This window comes from Periplaneta americana, chromosome 13 (genome assembly GCF_040183065.1).
Source record: "Periplaneta americana isolate PAMFEO1 chromosome 13, P.americana_PAMFEO1_priV1, whole genome shotgun sequence".
NCBI classification, from domain to species: Eukaryota; Metazoa; Arthropoda; class Insecta; order Blattodea; family Blattidae; genus Periplaneta; species Periplaneta americana.
In genome coordinates, this window is record NC_091129.1 from 46,938,546 (window position 1) to 46,952,479 (window position 13,934).

At 36.2% G+C, this 13,934-nt stretch overlaps 1 long non-coding RNA gene across 1 annotated transcript in view; it reads left to right on the plus strand.

Annotated features, from left to right (window-relative positions):
- LOC138711855 (uncharacterized) overlaps positions 1-13,934 on the plus strand; it is a 44,453-nt gene that overhangs the window by 6,046 nt on the left and 24,473 nt on the right. The window contains exon 2 of the long non-coding RNA XR_011335502.1: positions 2,469-2,539. This is a non-coding gene — a long non-coding RNA (uncharacterized lncRNA). The remainder of the gene's footprint in view (positions 1-2,468; positions 2,540-13,934) is intronic.

Below are 13,934 nucleotides of genomic sequence, written 5' to 3' on the forward strand. Positions count from 1 at the left end.
TTGACGTTTTAAAGTGATAAGCCACTGGCCCTACTTCCTGTTAAGCCTTGGTTTTTCTGAACCGACGAGGTAGTGAGTGGTTTCTCTAAATGCGAGGTACGCAGATCTCGCAAAACCACTTACTATCTCTCGTGTAGACCGGACTTGTGCGAGGCGCATGCGTCGGTTCAGAAAAACCAAAGCTTTAAGGTTGATTGGTGAAATCAAGCTCGAGTGAATGTTCACATATGCTTTAGTTAGAAATAACTGTGTGTGTGTGTGTATATATATATCACATTCACATCAGATTTTATACTTTATTTTGTGTTCACTTAGACTAATTATTTACTCCTAAAGGCTACTTATTTCTCCATTTACCCATTTCTTAAATCAGCCGAAACATCAGTCACCGTCTTTGTTTGGGTGCTTAGTAGGGTAAACATTGGTAATTTCATGGCAGTGGTTATTTCGTGACACTTTTTCTTTCCTCTTTTGAGAACTAACCAATGGTGTTACGAGATTCAAATTTCCGCCAAGGGATTGCATATGTTGTCAGGTTTCCAGAAACATACAACTACGCTTTGTGTGACTTTTGTAGCTGCTTCAGTGAGCTTTTATATTTGGAGAGAGCAAGTTAGCGTCGATTTCTCAGGCGTACAAATTTTGTGGATGTTTGTAATTACATTACAGGCTTATTACTAAAGGTAAGCATATGATATTTGGTACAATGATTTATTATATCTTAATGAAGTTTTAGGATATGTTTTTGGAATTTTAGATACAGTTGTAGTCGCCAAATAGGCTTAGATTTACTGATAGAAATCTTAGCTGTATGAGGCGAATTTTTGTTGAGCATTAAGCGTTACATTTTATACTATTTTGAAAATTGTATTACAATACGAATTTTAGAAATCTGAAGATAAGATGTGATAACAGAAATGAAAAGGGAGACCCAATGGGTTCAGTGAAGCTTCTTTTTTATTTGTTATCATGCTAAGTGCCAATGATAAGTGCTAGATGACTTACTTGCAAGAATTGTGACAGAAGATGAAACATGGCTCCAACATTTTGGACCGGAAACAGAGGCAGACAATGGAGTGGTATCATGCAAATTCACCAAAGAAATAGAAATTCAAAAGTGCACCTTCGGGAGGAAAAGTTATGGCTAATGTGTTTTTCGATTCAGAAGGACTCTTGCTTGTGGACATCATACCACACGGAACCACCATTAATTCTGACTCGTATGTGGCAACTCTCACGAAACGTCAAGCTTGACTGAGTCGTGTTTGACGACATCGGGAGAAGCAGGATGTTCTGCTATTGCACGATAGCCATATGTCAGTCACAAGACCCCAGGCCAGATCAGAAAATTCGGATAGACAACACTGAAACATCCGCCTTACAGACCTGAACTGGCACCGTGCGATTACCATATCTTTGGTAAACTGAAGGATCCCTTCGCGGAACGAGGTTAGAAGATGACTCCCTTGTGCACGCTGCTAAACAGTGGCTCAGACGTGTTGGTCCAGACTTTTACCGTGCTGGTCTACAGGCCCTCGTTCCTAGGTTAAGCAAGGCAGTTGAAAGGGATAGGGATTATGTGGAAAAGTCACATTTTGTTCCTAAAGGATGTATCTACATTCTGTGAAAATAGCAAAGCTGTAGGATAAAAATATAATTTTTAAACAAATCTTATGCATTACTTTTGGAATTACCCTAGTAATATAGGCTATAATAAAGTCCGTTATAAAAGGGTTCACCCTTTCAGGGCAAAGAAGATCCCTTTTCAATTTCAATTTTTACTTTGATTTCAATCTTATTATGTGTTGATATGTAATTCTATGTTCTCTTTCTATGAATATTAGAGGGAATTACTATGTTTGAAGTCTTGTAACAAGAAATGAGAATTTCATTTGACTTTAATGAATTTTTCCACAATTCTTCTATCTTTCATTAAATTATCAAGGTTATCAAGGAATAACCAACCTTTAAGTTCAAGTTGTGGTTTTTGGCACTTGTTCAAGAGCGTGTCCAATCTTTTATGTCTCCAGATATGTACAGCAAATTATCGTCTTTTAGATGAAAAATCGGAATAAGGATATATTTACACATTTGAATTTTAAATTAATTTTCATGAAATTATCACGAAATTACCAATGTTTAAACTATATGAAAAACCATGTTGTCTTATGAAAGTTTTCAAATTCATATTATAATGTGTATGCAAGTATGTTTTCATATGGCACATATTTAAATTAGATCTAATGAAGTATTATAATTTTATTTTAGAAATTTCAATTACATACATAATTTTGTTAACATATATTATGTGATCCTTAGAAGATTTTACTCAAATATTATTAGGATTTCTACTTCTCTATAGTTTCTTTAATGCCAAGTTATTTGGAAATATACCTAAGTGTAATACAGCATTAAACTTCTTTCGACTGTTTGTATATATAAGAGTTTGCATGGGTTTTTTTCTACAGGAATCAGCGGAGCTCAAGATGCGGAAGGTGTAACTGAAGCAACTGAGGGGAAAAAGGTACCATTAGAAATGGTGAGACAGATAGAGCAGTTTATCAAATTATCTTTTTAATCTAAATTTCGAACAAAATATTTATTTTAATATTAATTTACAATTTAATATACGATGCATCAATGGTTAGTACGCAACTATAAAGCCACAAATATGGCGATGTGTGGAAGACAGGATCATGGAACACTCAAACTTGCGTTTAATATACGGTATGGTTTCATCCTATGGCCTGTCAGCTACCTGGCCTTACATATTCTGAATTACATGGTCCGAAAATCTTGTATTTGGCGTAGAAATGTTGGGAACAATGAAAAACATTGATACGAAAAGTAACATTACTGCTGAGGAACTTAATCGGAATGCAATTTCCCGGAAAATTTCCTTTCAATCCTTCTCTCATTCCCACATTTTGTCTTATTTCCTCTCTTCTATCCCTTCAACAAGTTAAAGTTTAGCCTGCTAGTAAGGAATTTCTGTTTTTAACCAGTAAGTGTTTATAATAATTATTGATACAGCGAAAAAATATTTTTTTTTGAGTTAGAAATGTTATTACATATGGGAATATTGTAGTTTTAAATGCCTTTTCCTGGGCTTACCACGCTGATTTTGGTAAGTGGTAGTGATGTTTGCTTTTATAAGGGGTTTATTTTATAAGTTAAACATAAATGAAACAGTCGGAACTTTTATAAAGTGAGGTAACTGTTCTTTAAATCAAGATCAACTCTTAAAAAAGTAATAATCATCGATCCTGCAATACGCTTTAAACAGTCCAAAGCACAACCTAAGAATGACGAGAAGGAGAAGAAAAGAATTATACTAGTCAACAATACAGTACTTTACTTCCGTAACAAATACAACGTCCAGAGTAGCACAGTGACAGGTCTGTTGTTGGGGTTCCGAGGGAGAGTCCCTAAATTTTTTGTGATGTGCAAAGGGAAATATAAATTAGGCAAAGATATTGAGGACGAAATTATGGAAAACATAATTAAATACTCAGTTGCCACCTTAAGAAAGTCATCTATATGGTAAACACTCCACATAAATGTCAAAATTATATTGTGATTAAAAATCTGTATTTTTATCTAAAATTTTTATTTTCATATTTTTTTTTCGTGTGCTCATTCATATACAACCATTATTGCAAATTGTGTGTTAATCTGTGTCTATAGGCAAGCCTTGGAAGGTCAGACAGTAGAGTAAATAATAATGAAATAGTAGTAGTAGTAGTAGTAGTAGTAGTAGTAGTAGTAGTAGTAGTAGTGGTAGTATTAAGAAGCAGTAGTTGTGGTAGCAGTAGTAGTAGTAGTAGTAATATTTCAACTACGATTTCAATTTAAGTTTTTTTGAAAAAAGAGTCATAATCCAAAGAACGCAAATCTGAGATATTAAGCATATGTAGCGGTCTTCTACTCCATTAGTTATTAGAGGGAAATACATCATGGACCTATGTTACACCATACGAGTGGAAATTATCAGTGGTGCGCGTTTGGCAGCGAAACCAGATGGCAAGTGTTTGATTCCCGGTCGGGGCAAGTTACCTGGTTGAGGTTTCTTCTGGGGTTTTCCCTCAACCCAATATGAGCAAATGCTGGGTAACTTTCGGTGCTGGACTCCGGACTCATTTCACCTGCATTATCACCTTCATCTCATTCAGACGCTAAATAACCTAAGATGTTGGTGAAGAGTCGTAAAATAACATACTAAAAAAATCAGTGATTTTCATGAAACAACCATAGTGCAAAGACTTTTTTTTGTAAAAAAAATAGTTATTGTCCAGTCAGGACGATGTTAACATTCATAAATATTCCATCCGTATCAATTTGAAACATTTATCCATACAATTTCAAACTCTACTACATTGGCAGTACTGTTTCTTACGTACGCGGCAAAAGCAACCTCAGAGAAAATACGTGAATTGTTGTATTATTGATGGAGTCATTTTTGGGTGCAGAAATAAACCCATGGAAGAAACGTATCAACAGGAGGAGAAGAAACGGGATAGCATAAAGAAAAGAGAGGCACACTTCAGCCGTAACAATTTTTTTTCTTAAAACAACCATTGTCCACAATTACCTGAACATATATTTCTATGAGACAATTTACGTTATAAATGGACTTCAGTTTTCCCAAGTTTCTACAACACCTTTAGAAATGGCACGATGAAGTTCATACTTTAAGTGTCAACAACATTCATGCCTCTTTCGTATCTCTTTAAAATTTAGTTTTTACACAGTGGTTGTTTAAAAAAACCTTCAAATGCTTATAGTCCCTCGCCGTAACGCCATGGTCTAAGTCTAAAATTAGACTCTAAAACATAAAGCTTGGACTCGTCTAATAGTTCAGACCTCCATGGGAAAGAAATAATTTCTCATAAAATATAATCCTGTACGTGTAAGCGACCGTTGTTCACGTAGCAACATGACGAATTTTGGGGAGCTGCGATTGCTTGAGAACAAAAGGTCTTGTAAACTATCTATAATGGACTAGGAGAATCATCGTTCTGAACACATGATACCTTCATACAGATTCACCTCTGCAGAAGCATATGGACGTGAGGCCAGCGGTCGGCTGGTCAATCTTGGCCCTACATGAGCTCTTGCTTACAGGTGCTTTTGAAATTAATTTGTTATTCTGCGTCCAAATTCGCAATAAATGCGTTAGATATTTTGCACGAAGTTCTTAATCCTGGACAGAGTTTCCTTATAATATACTTTATTTAACACAAATGTGAATACAAATTGACCCATTATTTTATATTTTTGTTCTCAAAGCGTGGCTCGATACCTCGCAGAGTGAAAATTATTTGGGAATATTGGTGGAATGAGAATAGTAATGGAAAAGGGTTGAACTCTAAGTAAATTCCCTCGCGTACGTTTTTTTTTACCAGAAACACCTTTATGACCTAGACGGAGATTGAACCCGGGTCACGATTGACATAATTAATTATCACTAATCTAGAACATGTAACACAAAAATTTTACTTCTATTTCAGAAGAAACGCTGGTAAGTTTTCTGACTCTTTAAAATATAGCGAATTTGGTTGAATTTTTCCCACCGAACACACGTCCGTCATGGTGACCACTATGCCACCAAAAATTGGGAAATTATTCAATATTTGTTTCTTCCATATTCGGTACAATATTTTACTCTCAAATCTGGCTCAATCTTGACCCATGAGTTTGTTGTTATAATATGAAATATATGCAATGCTTATTAAAAATATTATTGGAATAAAAGAGAACTAGAAATTTTACAGCTAACTTGATCCAATATAAAGTACACTAATTTTGAATGTTTTCAAAGAACCAATATAAGTCATCTAAAGCCCACATTGCTCTCCTTCAGACAGTTTTTAGATAATTGTCACCACATTGAAAGGCATTCTTCGTTCATGAGTTCTGAGTATTATATCTAAGGAATTTAACTATCAAGTTAGTCGCTAACTCACGCAGGTGGTCCCGTTATGTTGCAATGATTGTTGAAGTCCATTTAGGGTAGCTCTTCAATTGAATGATTCACTGCATGATGCCATTATTATACTTAATCACCCATTTAAAGTTCGTGTGACTCCAACCTATGTATATATTTGTGTGGCTTTAGTTTTTTTTTTAGTGTTCTTTTCTCTCTGTTTATTTCTTGTGTAGCTTTGCTTTGTAAGTGTATGTTTTCTGTTTATTTCTATTATTCTATTTGCATTCCAGGTGTTGTGGAAGAGAAGGCCTAATGGCCTTAACTGCACCAGAATAAATAAATAAATAAATAAATAAATAAATAAATAAATAAATAAATAAATAAATAAATAAATAAATAAATAAATAAATAAATAAATAAATAAATAAATAAATAAATAAATAAATAAATAAATAAATAAATAAATAAATAGTATCGATTCAGCCACAGCATCGCATCCACTTCTGATTGGACACAGTTCCTCTGCCTCTCTGCGATGTTATTATGTAGTCTCCTCAGATCGATGGCATCTATTCGAAATTTATGTTCCTGGATTTGGTGCATCCTAAACCAGAATGCGTCGATTCCACAAATCACCAAGGCGCTATCTATCCGAGGGAGCTACACTTCCTCGATCTAACCGCACCCGCTTATTGAAGCCCCTGCGGCTTCTATGCATATATGCAGCTACCGCATACAGACGTCATCTGTAGGCGGATTCTGGAACCACGTCCGTCATGTCCTCCTGGTCAAGCTGTAACTAAAGATGATTAATGACATGATACTAATGAAGGTGAAATGTATCTGAGATCTAACGCCAAAAGTTACCCAGCAATTCTGTTTTGTGTGGTTGAGGGAAAACTTTAGAAAGAACCCCAACCAGGTAACTAGTCTCGACCACAATTTGAACCCGGACTGTCTCCTTTCATGGTCAGCAAGGCAGATATCTGAATGCAGCTTTTTAAATGAGTCCAGTACTCACAAATATGTTCCAATTTAGTGACTTTCTCTTGAAAATTTGATAACTTTTTTCTTTTCACTTCGTTCCTCAGTTTCCTGGAGTCGGATAACTTCGTTGCTTGTCTTCCTCTTACTTTTTTCCGACATATTTACTTTGCCTATTAGCAGGACATGACCTGAGTTAATATGGTGAACACTGAAATGCGCACGTATGTGCATGCAATAAGTATCTCGTGTGATCTGTGGCTATCATATTCTGCGCCCGCGTACTGCGAGACAGATTTGGTTCTTCTTTTGGAGCTTTCGATATGATATCGTTCACATTTATTACCGCAGAGTTCACATATGTACGAATCGTCTGGGTCGTGGAATTTTTTAGTTCTGCACAAGGTATGGTGGAAGCCGTGTACCGCTATTCTCGTTATTATGTGCCTTTCCTTTCCGTTTGGTCCTGTCCATTCTCGTTTTGTCATGACTTCGCTGCAGTTAAAGTCTCTCCAGATTTCCGACTTCTTTGCTTAAGCAAGTTCGTTAGGTTTTCAGTCTGGCAGGAGGAAGTTAGTACTCAGTTCTTCAATAAGGAATGGTTCTCTTGTTAATTCATATGTGAGGCGGGATGGTGTTGTCGTTGCCACTCCTAGTGCCTTCTTTAGAAATCTTGCCTTCACTTTTTCCAGAGTGGCCAAGATTGCTACATTAAGGCTTGACCATATGATTTCGATTCCGTAACACAGCATAGGCACTATTTTTGTGTGGAAAAGCTTTATATGCCGTTTCTAGTGAGAGCAGTCTGATATGCAATATTTCGTTAATTACTCTTACTGCCAGCGCTGCTCTTTCTGTGACGTGTCTTGTGAAGCTTTTCGCAGTCGGTTGAAGTATGACTCCTAGGTACTTCACTTCCCGAAGTATTCTTATACTTTCGTTGTTAATCTTGATGTCCAGGTCGTTTGAAATTCTGCCGCCCTTTCTGAATACCATGAGCTCTGATTTGGCGGGTTTAATTTGAAATCCATGCCTTTTGCACCATGTTGCCATTTTGTCAAGGGTTTGTTGCAGTGTCTTAGTGTCATGTGCTGCAACTGCGATGTCATCTGTATACGCGAAGATTGATATGTCTTTGTTTTCTTTCGCTTCTTTAATGAGGTCTCCTGCTGCTAAGTTGAATAGCAGAGGGCACATGGGTCACCCTGGAGGACTCCGTTCGTTTGTGTCACTTGATGGGAGTGATTTAAATTGTCCGATATTATGACGTTATTGTATATCAATATTTTATTTAGGAATCTGTACCAGACACTGTTGTTCCCGAGGGTGAGTCGAAGTTTTTTTTTAGCCAACTTCTGTCGAGGATGTCGAGGGCTTTTGTGAAATCCAGGAAGGAAAGCGACAAATAACTTTCCTTTTCTTTGTTTTAGTGCGTCATTAATTTCCCTCAACAGGAGGGAAATTGGGATCAATGTGGATCTCCCAGCTCTGAAGCCGAACTGTTCGTCCGGTATATTTTTTTTCTATTACGTCACGTATCCTGTTGTAGACTAGCTTTGACAAGGCCTTGAAGGAGTTACATTCCAGCGCGATGCCTCTATGGTTATTGGTGTTGGTTGGCTCTCCTTTGCCTTTGTAAATTACTTTTATTGTGGATTATTTCCATTCTTCTGGGATATCACCTATTTCTATGCATTTGTTGAACAACTGTGTCCATGTAGCATTTAATAAATGACTGATTGTATCAGGTTTTCGTTGAATAGGTGGTCGGGGCCAGCAGCTTTCTTGTTTTTGAGTGCGTTTAAGCACTCTGCTACTTCTTTGGTTGAGAAGGGAGTCCATGGCTCGGGGGTTTCCTTTATCTCTGCGAACGCTTCTTCTTTTCCTTTTCTGTTTAATATGTTTTGAAGTGGTTTTCCCATTCTTCCATAGGTATGTGATATGTGGCGTGATTTTTCTTCTTTCGGAGTGCTATGTGAGGGTTTTGAATTCCGTCCTGAACCATTCGCTTTCCTTCTTCCTCCCAGGATATTGCTTCTTTTTCCTTAGCAGTGCTTTGTAATTTCGCCTTGCCTCCGCGTATCTCTTCAGGTCTTCAGTGCTCTTGTTTCTTTTTGTTTTGATACGGTGTAAGGCAGTGATCACTTCTCTTCTCTCCCGGTAGCACTCGGTGTCGAACCATTTTTCTGTTATCTTGGTGTATGTATGTCTTTATTTACACTGAAAGTGGGCAAGCACCCGGTGGTAGTGGTATATACAATATAAACAATACACAATAAAATGATAAGGAATACACAATAAGATTTACAATACTCAATACGATTTTACAACACATATAAAATTTTATACACAATACAATAAGGATACACAATACAATTTAACACAATAATAATAAAACATAAATAAAATACCTAATGTTACAATACAACCTACATAATTATGTATAGGTCCTACATAAGTTTCAATAGTCTTTCACTTTACTCTCATATCATTCCCTGTAGTGGCACTATGACGCATTTCACTGACACTCTGTAACACATTTCACTGACACTATAGAACACATTTCATTGACGCTATAAATTATCACTGATCGGAAATATTCACTGCATTGTAAAACCATAACTTCACTGACTCACATCGCTGCACTGATACAACAGTTCAAATAAGTCAAATAATTACATCCTTATCCATAGTTATAAACAGAACTACATTTAAACTAAACATTTCTATCATGAAAGAGTGATGGAAGGGAGAAAAATTCTCTCCGGCGCCGGGATTTGAACCCGGGTTTTCAGCTCTACGTGCTGATGCTTTATCCACTAAGCCACGCCGGATACAACCCCGACGCCGTTTAGAATTGTCTCAGATTAAGCTCCATCTCTTGGGTTCCCTCTGGTGGCCGCCCTCTGCACTACGTCATAGATGTCTATGAACGCAGGACCGAAGTCCATACATGTGTTGAGGTGCACTCAGATGAGTGACTGATTGGCCGGGATCCGACGGTATGGGCGCCGTCTTAAATCACAAAGTGATTTATTACGCATATCATATATATATATTTTGATGTACCGAAGTACATACGATATTTCCATGCAGATATTCTGCGTCATCACATGATGAAAGAGTGATGGAACGGAGAAAAATTCTCTCCGGCGCCGGGATTTGAACCCGGGTTTTCAACTCTACGTGCTGATGCTTTATCCACTAAGCCACGCCGGATACAACCCCGACGCCGTTTAGAATTGTCTCAGATTAAGTTCCATCTCTTGGGTTCCCTCTGGTGGCCGCCCTCTGCACTACGTCATAGACGTCTATGAACGCAGGACCGAAGTCTATACATGTGTTGAGGTGCACTCTGATGAGTGACTGATTGGCCGGGATCCGACGGTATGGGCGCCGTCTTAAATCACAAAGTGATTTATTACGCATATCATATATATGGAAATATCATATGTACTTCGGAACATCAAAATATATATATATATATATAAACTTTTCTAGTCTAAGGCCCTCTTACACGCTATTTTTAAATAATTTACAATTCAAACCAAGGAAGTAAATTCGTCAGGCTAGATAAATACATGTCACCTTAAAAAATTAAATGTTGAATGTCACCTTAATTTTAATTCGCACTTTATACACAACTTTTTAAGTTATTCTTGAATCTCCTTAAGGATGGACAGCCCTCAAAGACCGATGCAGGTAGGTCATTCCAATCATTTATAGTCCTATTTAAAAATGAGAATTTACCTACATCCGTTGTCTGTTTCCTACATTTGATTTTAAAATCATGATCGTTCCTACCATAGTACGTTGGCTTTTCTAACCGAGTCGTTATGTCTACCCATGCTCTCTGACCTAGATGTGCTCTATACAATGATGTTATTCTAGTTTTCCTACGTCTGTTTTCCAAAGTTTCCCATTTAAGTTCTTTTATCGTATCGTTTCCATCTTCTCTTTTACCTTTAACAAATTTAGCTGCCCTATACTGGATTCTTTCTAAGGAATTTATCTGATATATTCTATAGGGATCCCAACATGTAGTTCCGTATTCCATTAACGGTCGCACTAACGTTAGATATGCTATTTCCCTCGATTTGGGGCTAGCCTTTCACAAGATTCTCATAATAAAGTGAAGTACCCTCCATGCTTTACCCGTAACATTATCAACATGCTCTCCCCAAGAAAGTTTGGAGTTTAAATACACTCCTAGGTATTTACAACATTGTTCTTGCGGAATTAGAACACCACTGAATTCGTAAGTAAGACTAGTTTCCTCTCGGGTTTTACAAAATATTATAGATTTACTTTTAGAACCATTTATTTTCATCCTATGCTTTAACACCCAGTTATATATTTTATTCAAGTCCGTTTGAATAGCATCTACATCTGAATTATTTCTAATCTTTCTATAGATAATGCAGTCGTCTGCAAATAGCCTCACATTTGATGTAATATTCTGGCATAGCTCATTTACGTATATTATAAAGAGTAATGGACCCAGAACGCTGCCCTGTGGCACCCCTGAACTTATATTTCCAATTTCCAGTATTTCATGACCTACTCTAACTCTCTGGGTTGTACCTTTTAAGATTTCTTGCATCCATAGCACCACTCTTTTATCTATTCTTAGCCTACTTAACTTATCTATTAATATGCCATGTGGCACCAAATCAAATGCTTTCGAAAAATCAAACACAACTGCATCGATTCTTCCGCCTCTATCTACCTCTTCAGCTAGATCCTGAACCAGCGACGTAATTTGACTATCACATGAGAAGCCTTCCCTAAAACCATGCTGGCGGTTGTAAAACCAATCTTTCGCATTTAGAACATGACGAATATAATCCGATATCAAATGCTCCATGACTTTGCATACGACAGATGTAAGGCTAATTGATTTGTAGTTTCCGACATCAAATTTATTTCCACCATTGGCGGCTTATACATATTTAATGCCTAGTGCCAAAATCAGTGGCAGATCCAGGATACCTTAAGGGGGAGGGTAACTCTTTTTCCTACTATTTCTTCCCTGGATCCGCCTATGGTCTAAACCAAAGACAAGAAATAAGCAATAATAATAATAATAATAATAATAATAATAATAATAATAATAATAATAATAATTAGAGACGAGAATTCCATGCAAATGCATGTTTTTATAGGAACATAGGACATACCTCAAACTTAGTACTTATCCATTTCATTACCTTCCGGTTCCAAATATGTTTACTTTTCCCGTGCATATTTGCATGTTTTTGACTTTTTAGGGATAAAAACATGCATAACGCATATTTAGGTAATTTTTAGCTTAGTAATGCATATAATATACATTACATTCAGTTTAAGTGCATGTTTTAATGGTTTTGTGTGGACACCTCAGGAATCAGGATTGAAGAATAAAAAGAAAAAACTAAATAACAGAAAAATTAAGTAAAATGTTAAGATTTTCACAGTAACGTGTCAGAGGACATTTCCGTGGACGGAATTCCACTTTCACAACACTTTACCGACGACCCTCTAGACACTGCGTGTCATAAATGAATTTATTACGTTGGATATTTTGAGAATAGTAATTAGAGAGGAAATATAGAGGGTTCAAGGAAATTGCGGACAAATAATTTAGGTCAAAAGCATCCTCTTTCAGGGAGGTTCTCTTCCTTTTATAGTACTAGTAGGAATTTAGATTCTTCTAAAATTGGAATCATCGTTAAACTGTGTTTGGAGTGTGTGAATATCTAAGTTGTTAATGTGCTTGTTTATTCTATTTGCGCGTGTTAATGTGGTTCTAATGTGTTTCCAATTTAAAGATTCTAAAAGTGTACTCTTTGCGCAGTGGATTACTGTAAAGGAAAAGATTTTATTAGGTCAGATGAGGATGTCGTATTTTGCGACTGTTGGAGTAAAGAGTTAAGCAATGCTGTTTTGTTTCCGAATATTTTATATGACAATTGTACTTTGTGAAAAAATTACAAAACTTGTTTAAAATAATTATTAAATTACGATGTCCATTTTTAAATCGTATCTAGGTAACCGTAAGGTCTATTATAATTTCAGATGAAATGTACTAAAAAATTTCAAGTCGACCAGCGATTTCGCATCTGTTTCACATATTGCAAGAATCCAACAAAAGAAAAAATCTTCAAAGAATTTCATAGATCCCTCAGTTATGCACGTGGGAAAGTGGATGTAGCGGCGAAAAACAAATTGGACAGGGTCATAAATGCTAACCCGGGCTGCGGATTCTTTTATTCAATGAAGAAAGTTATTTGTGGCGAAAACTTGAATGAAAAATTTGACCTGACGTTGTCACAAATATGTTCATTCAAGTTTAAACCCGTAACTTCTTGCAATATAGAGAGGTCATTCTCTGCCTATAAAAACATATTGACTGACAAGTGCAGGAATCTCACAGAAACCAATTTAAAAATGTTGTTAGGTTTTTAACTGTGCAAAAAAGTGAAGTGAAATAAGACATTTGAAACACAACTAAAAGTGCATATTTTAATGTATTTTTCGCTTGATCATGCATATTTCATTGTTTGATAGTGCATGAATGCATGCATATTTTGGGATTTTATAGTGCATGAAATTCTCGTCTCTAATAATAATAATAATAATAATAATAATAATAATAATAATAATAATAATAATCACTCACCAAAATTTATACAACTGGAGCACTTGAGCACTTTTGTTGACCAGGTTAATATGCACGATAGATAAAACCCATTCGCCGATTCTCCTGACTTGAAAATAAATCCATAATTTTTTTGTTGAAGTTGTCTATTTTTCAAACAAAACTCCTCAGATTCATCGTGCCCTCTTAGTGCTAAATCTAGTACTCCACAAAATCGTATGCAATTTATTATTAAATTTAACACATATCTGTTTTTATCAACTTGCTCATTGTGTTTTGCAATCGCGAGTCTATAGTGTGATTCATCGTGCCCTCTTCGTGCTAAATCTAGTACTCCACAAAATCGTATGCAATTTATTATTAAATTTAACACATATCTGT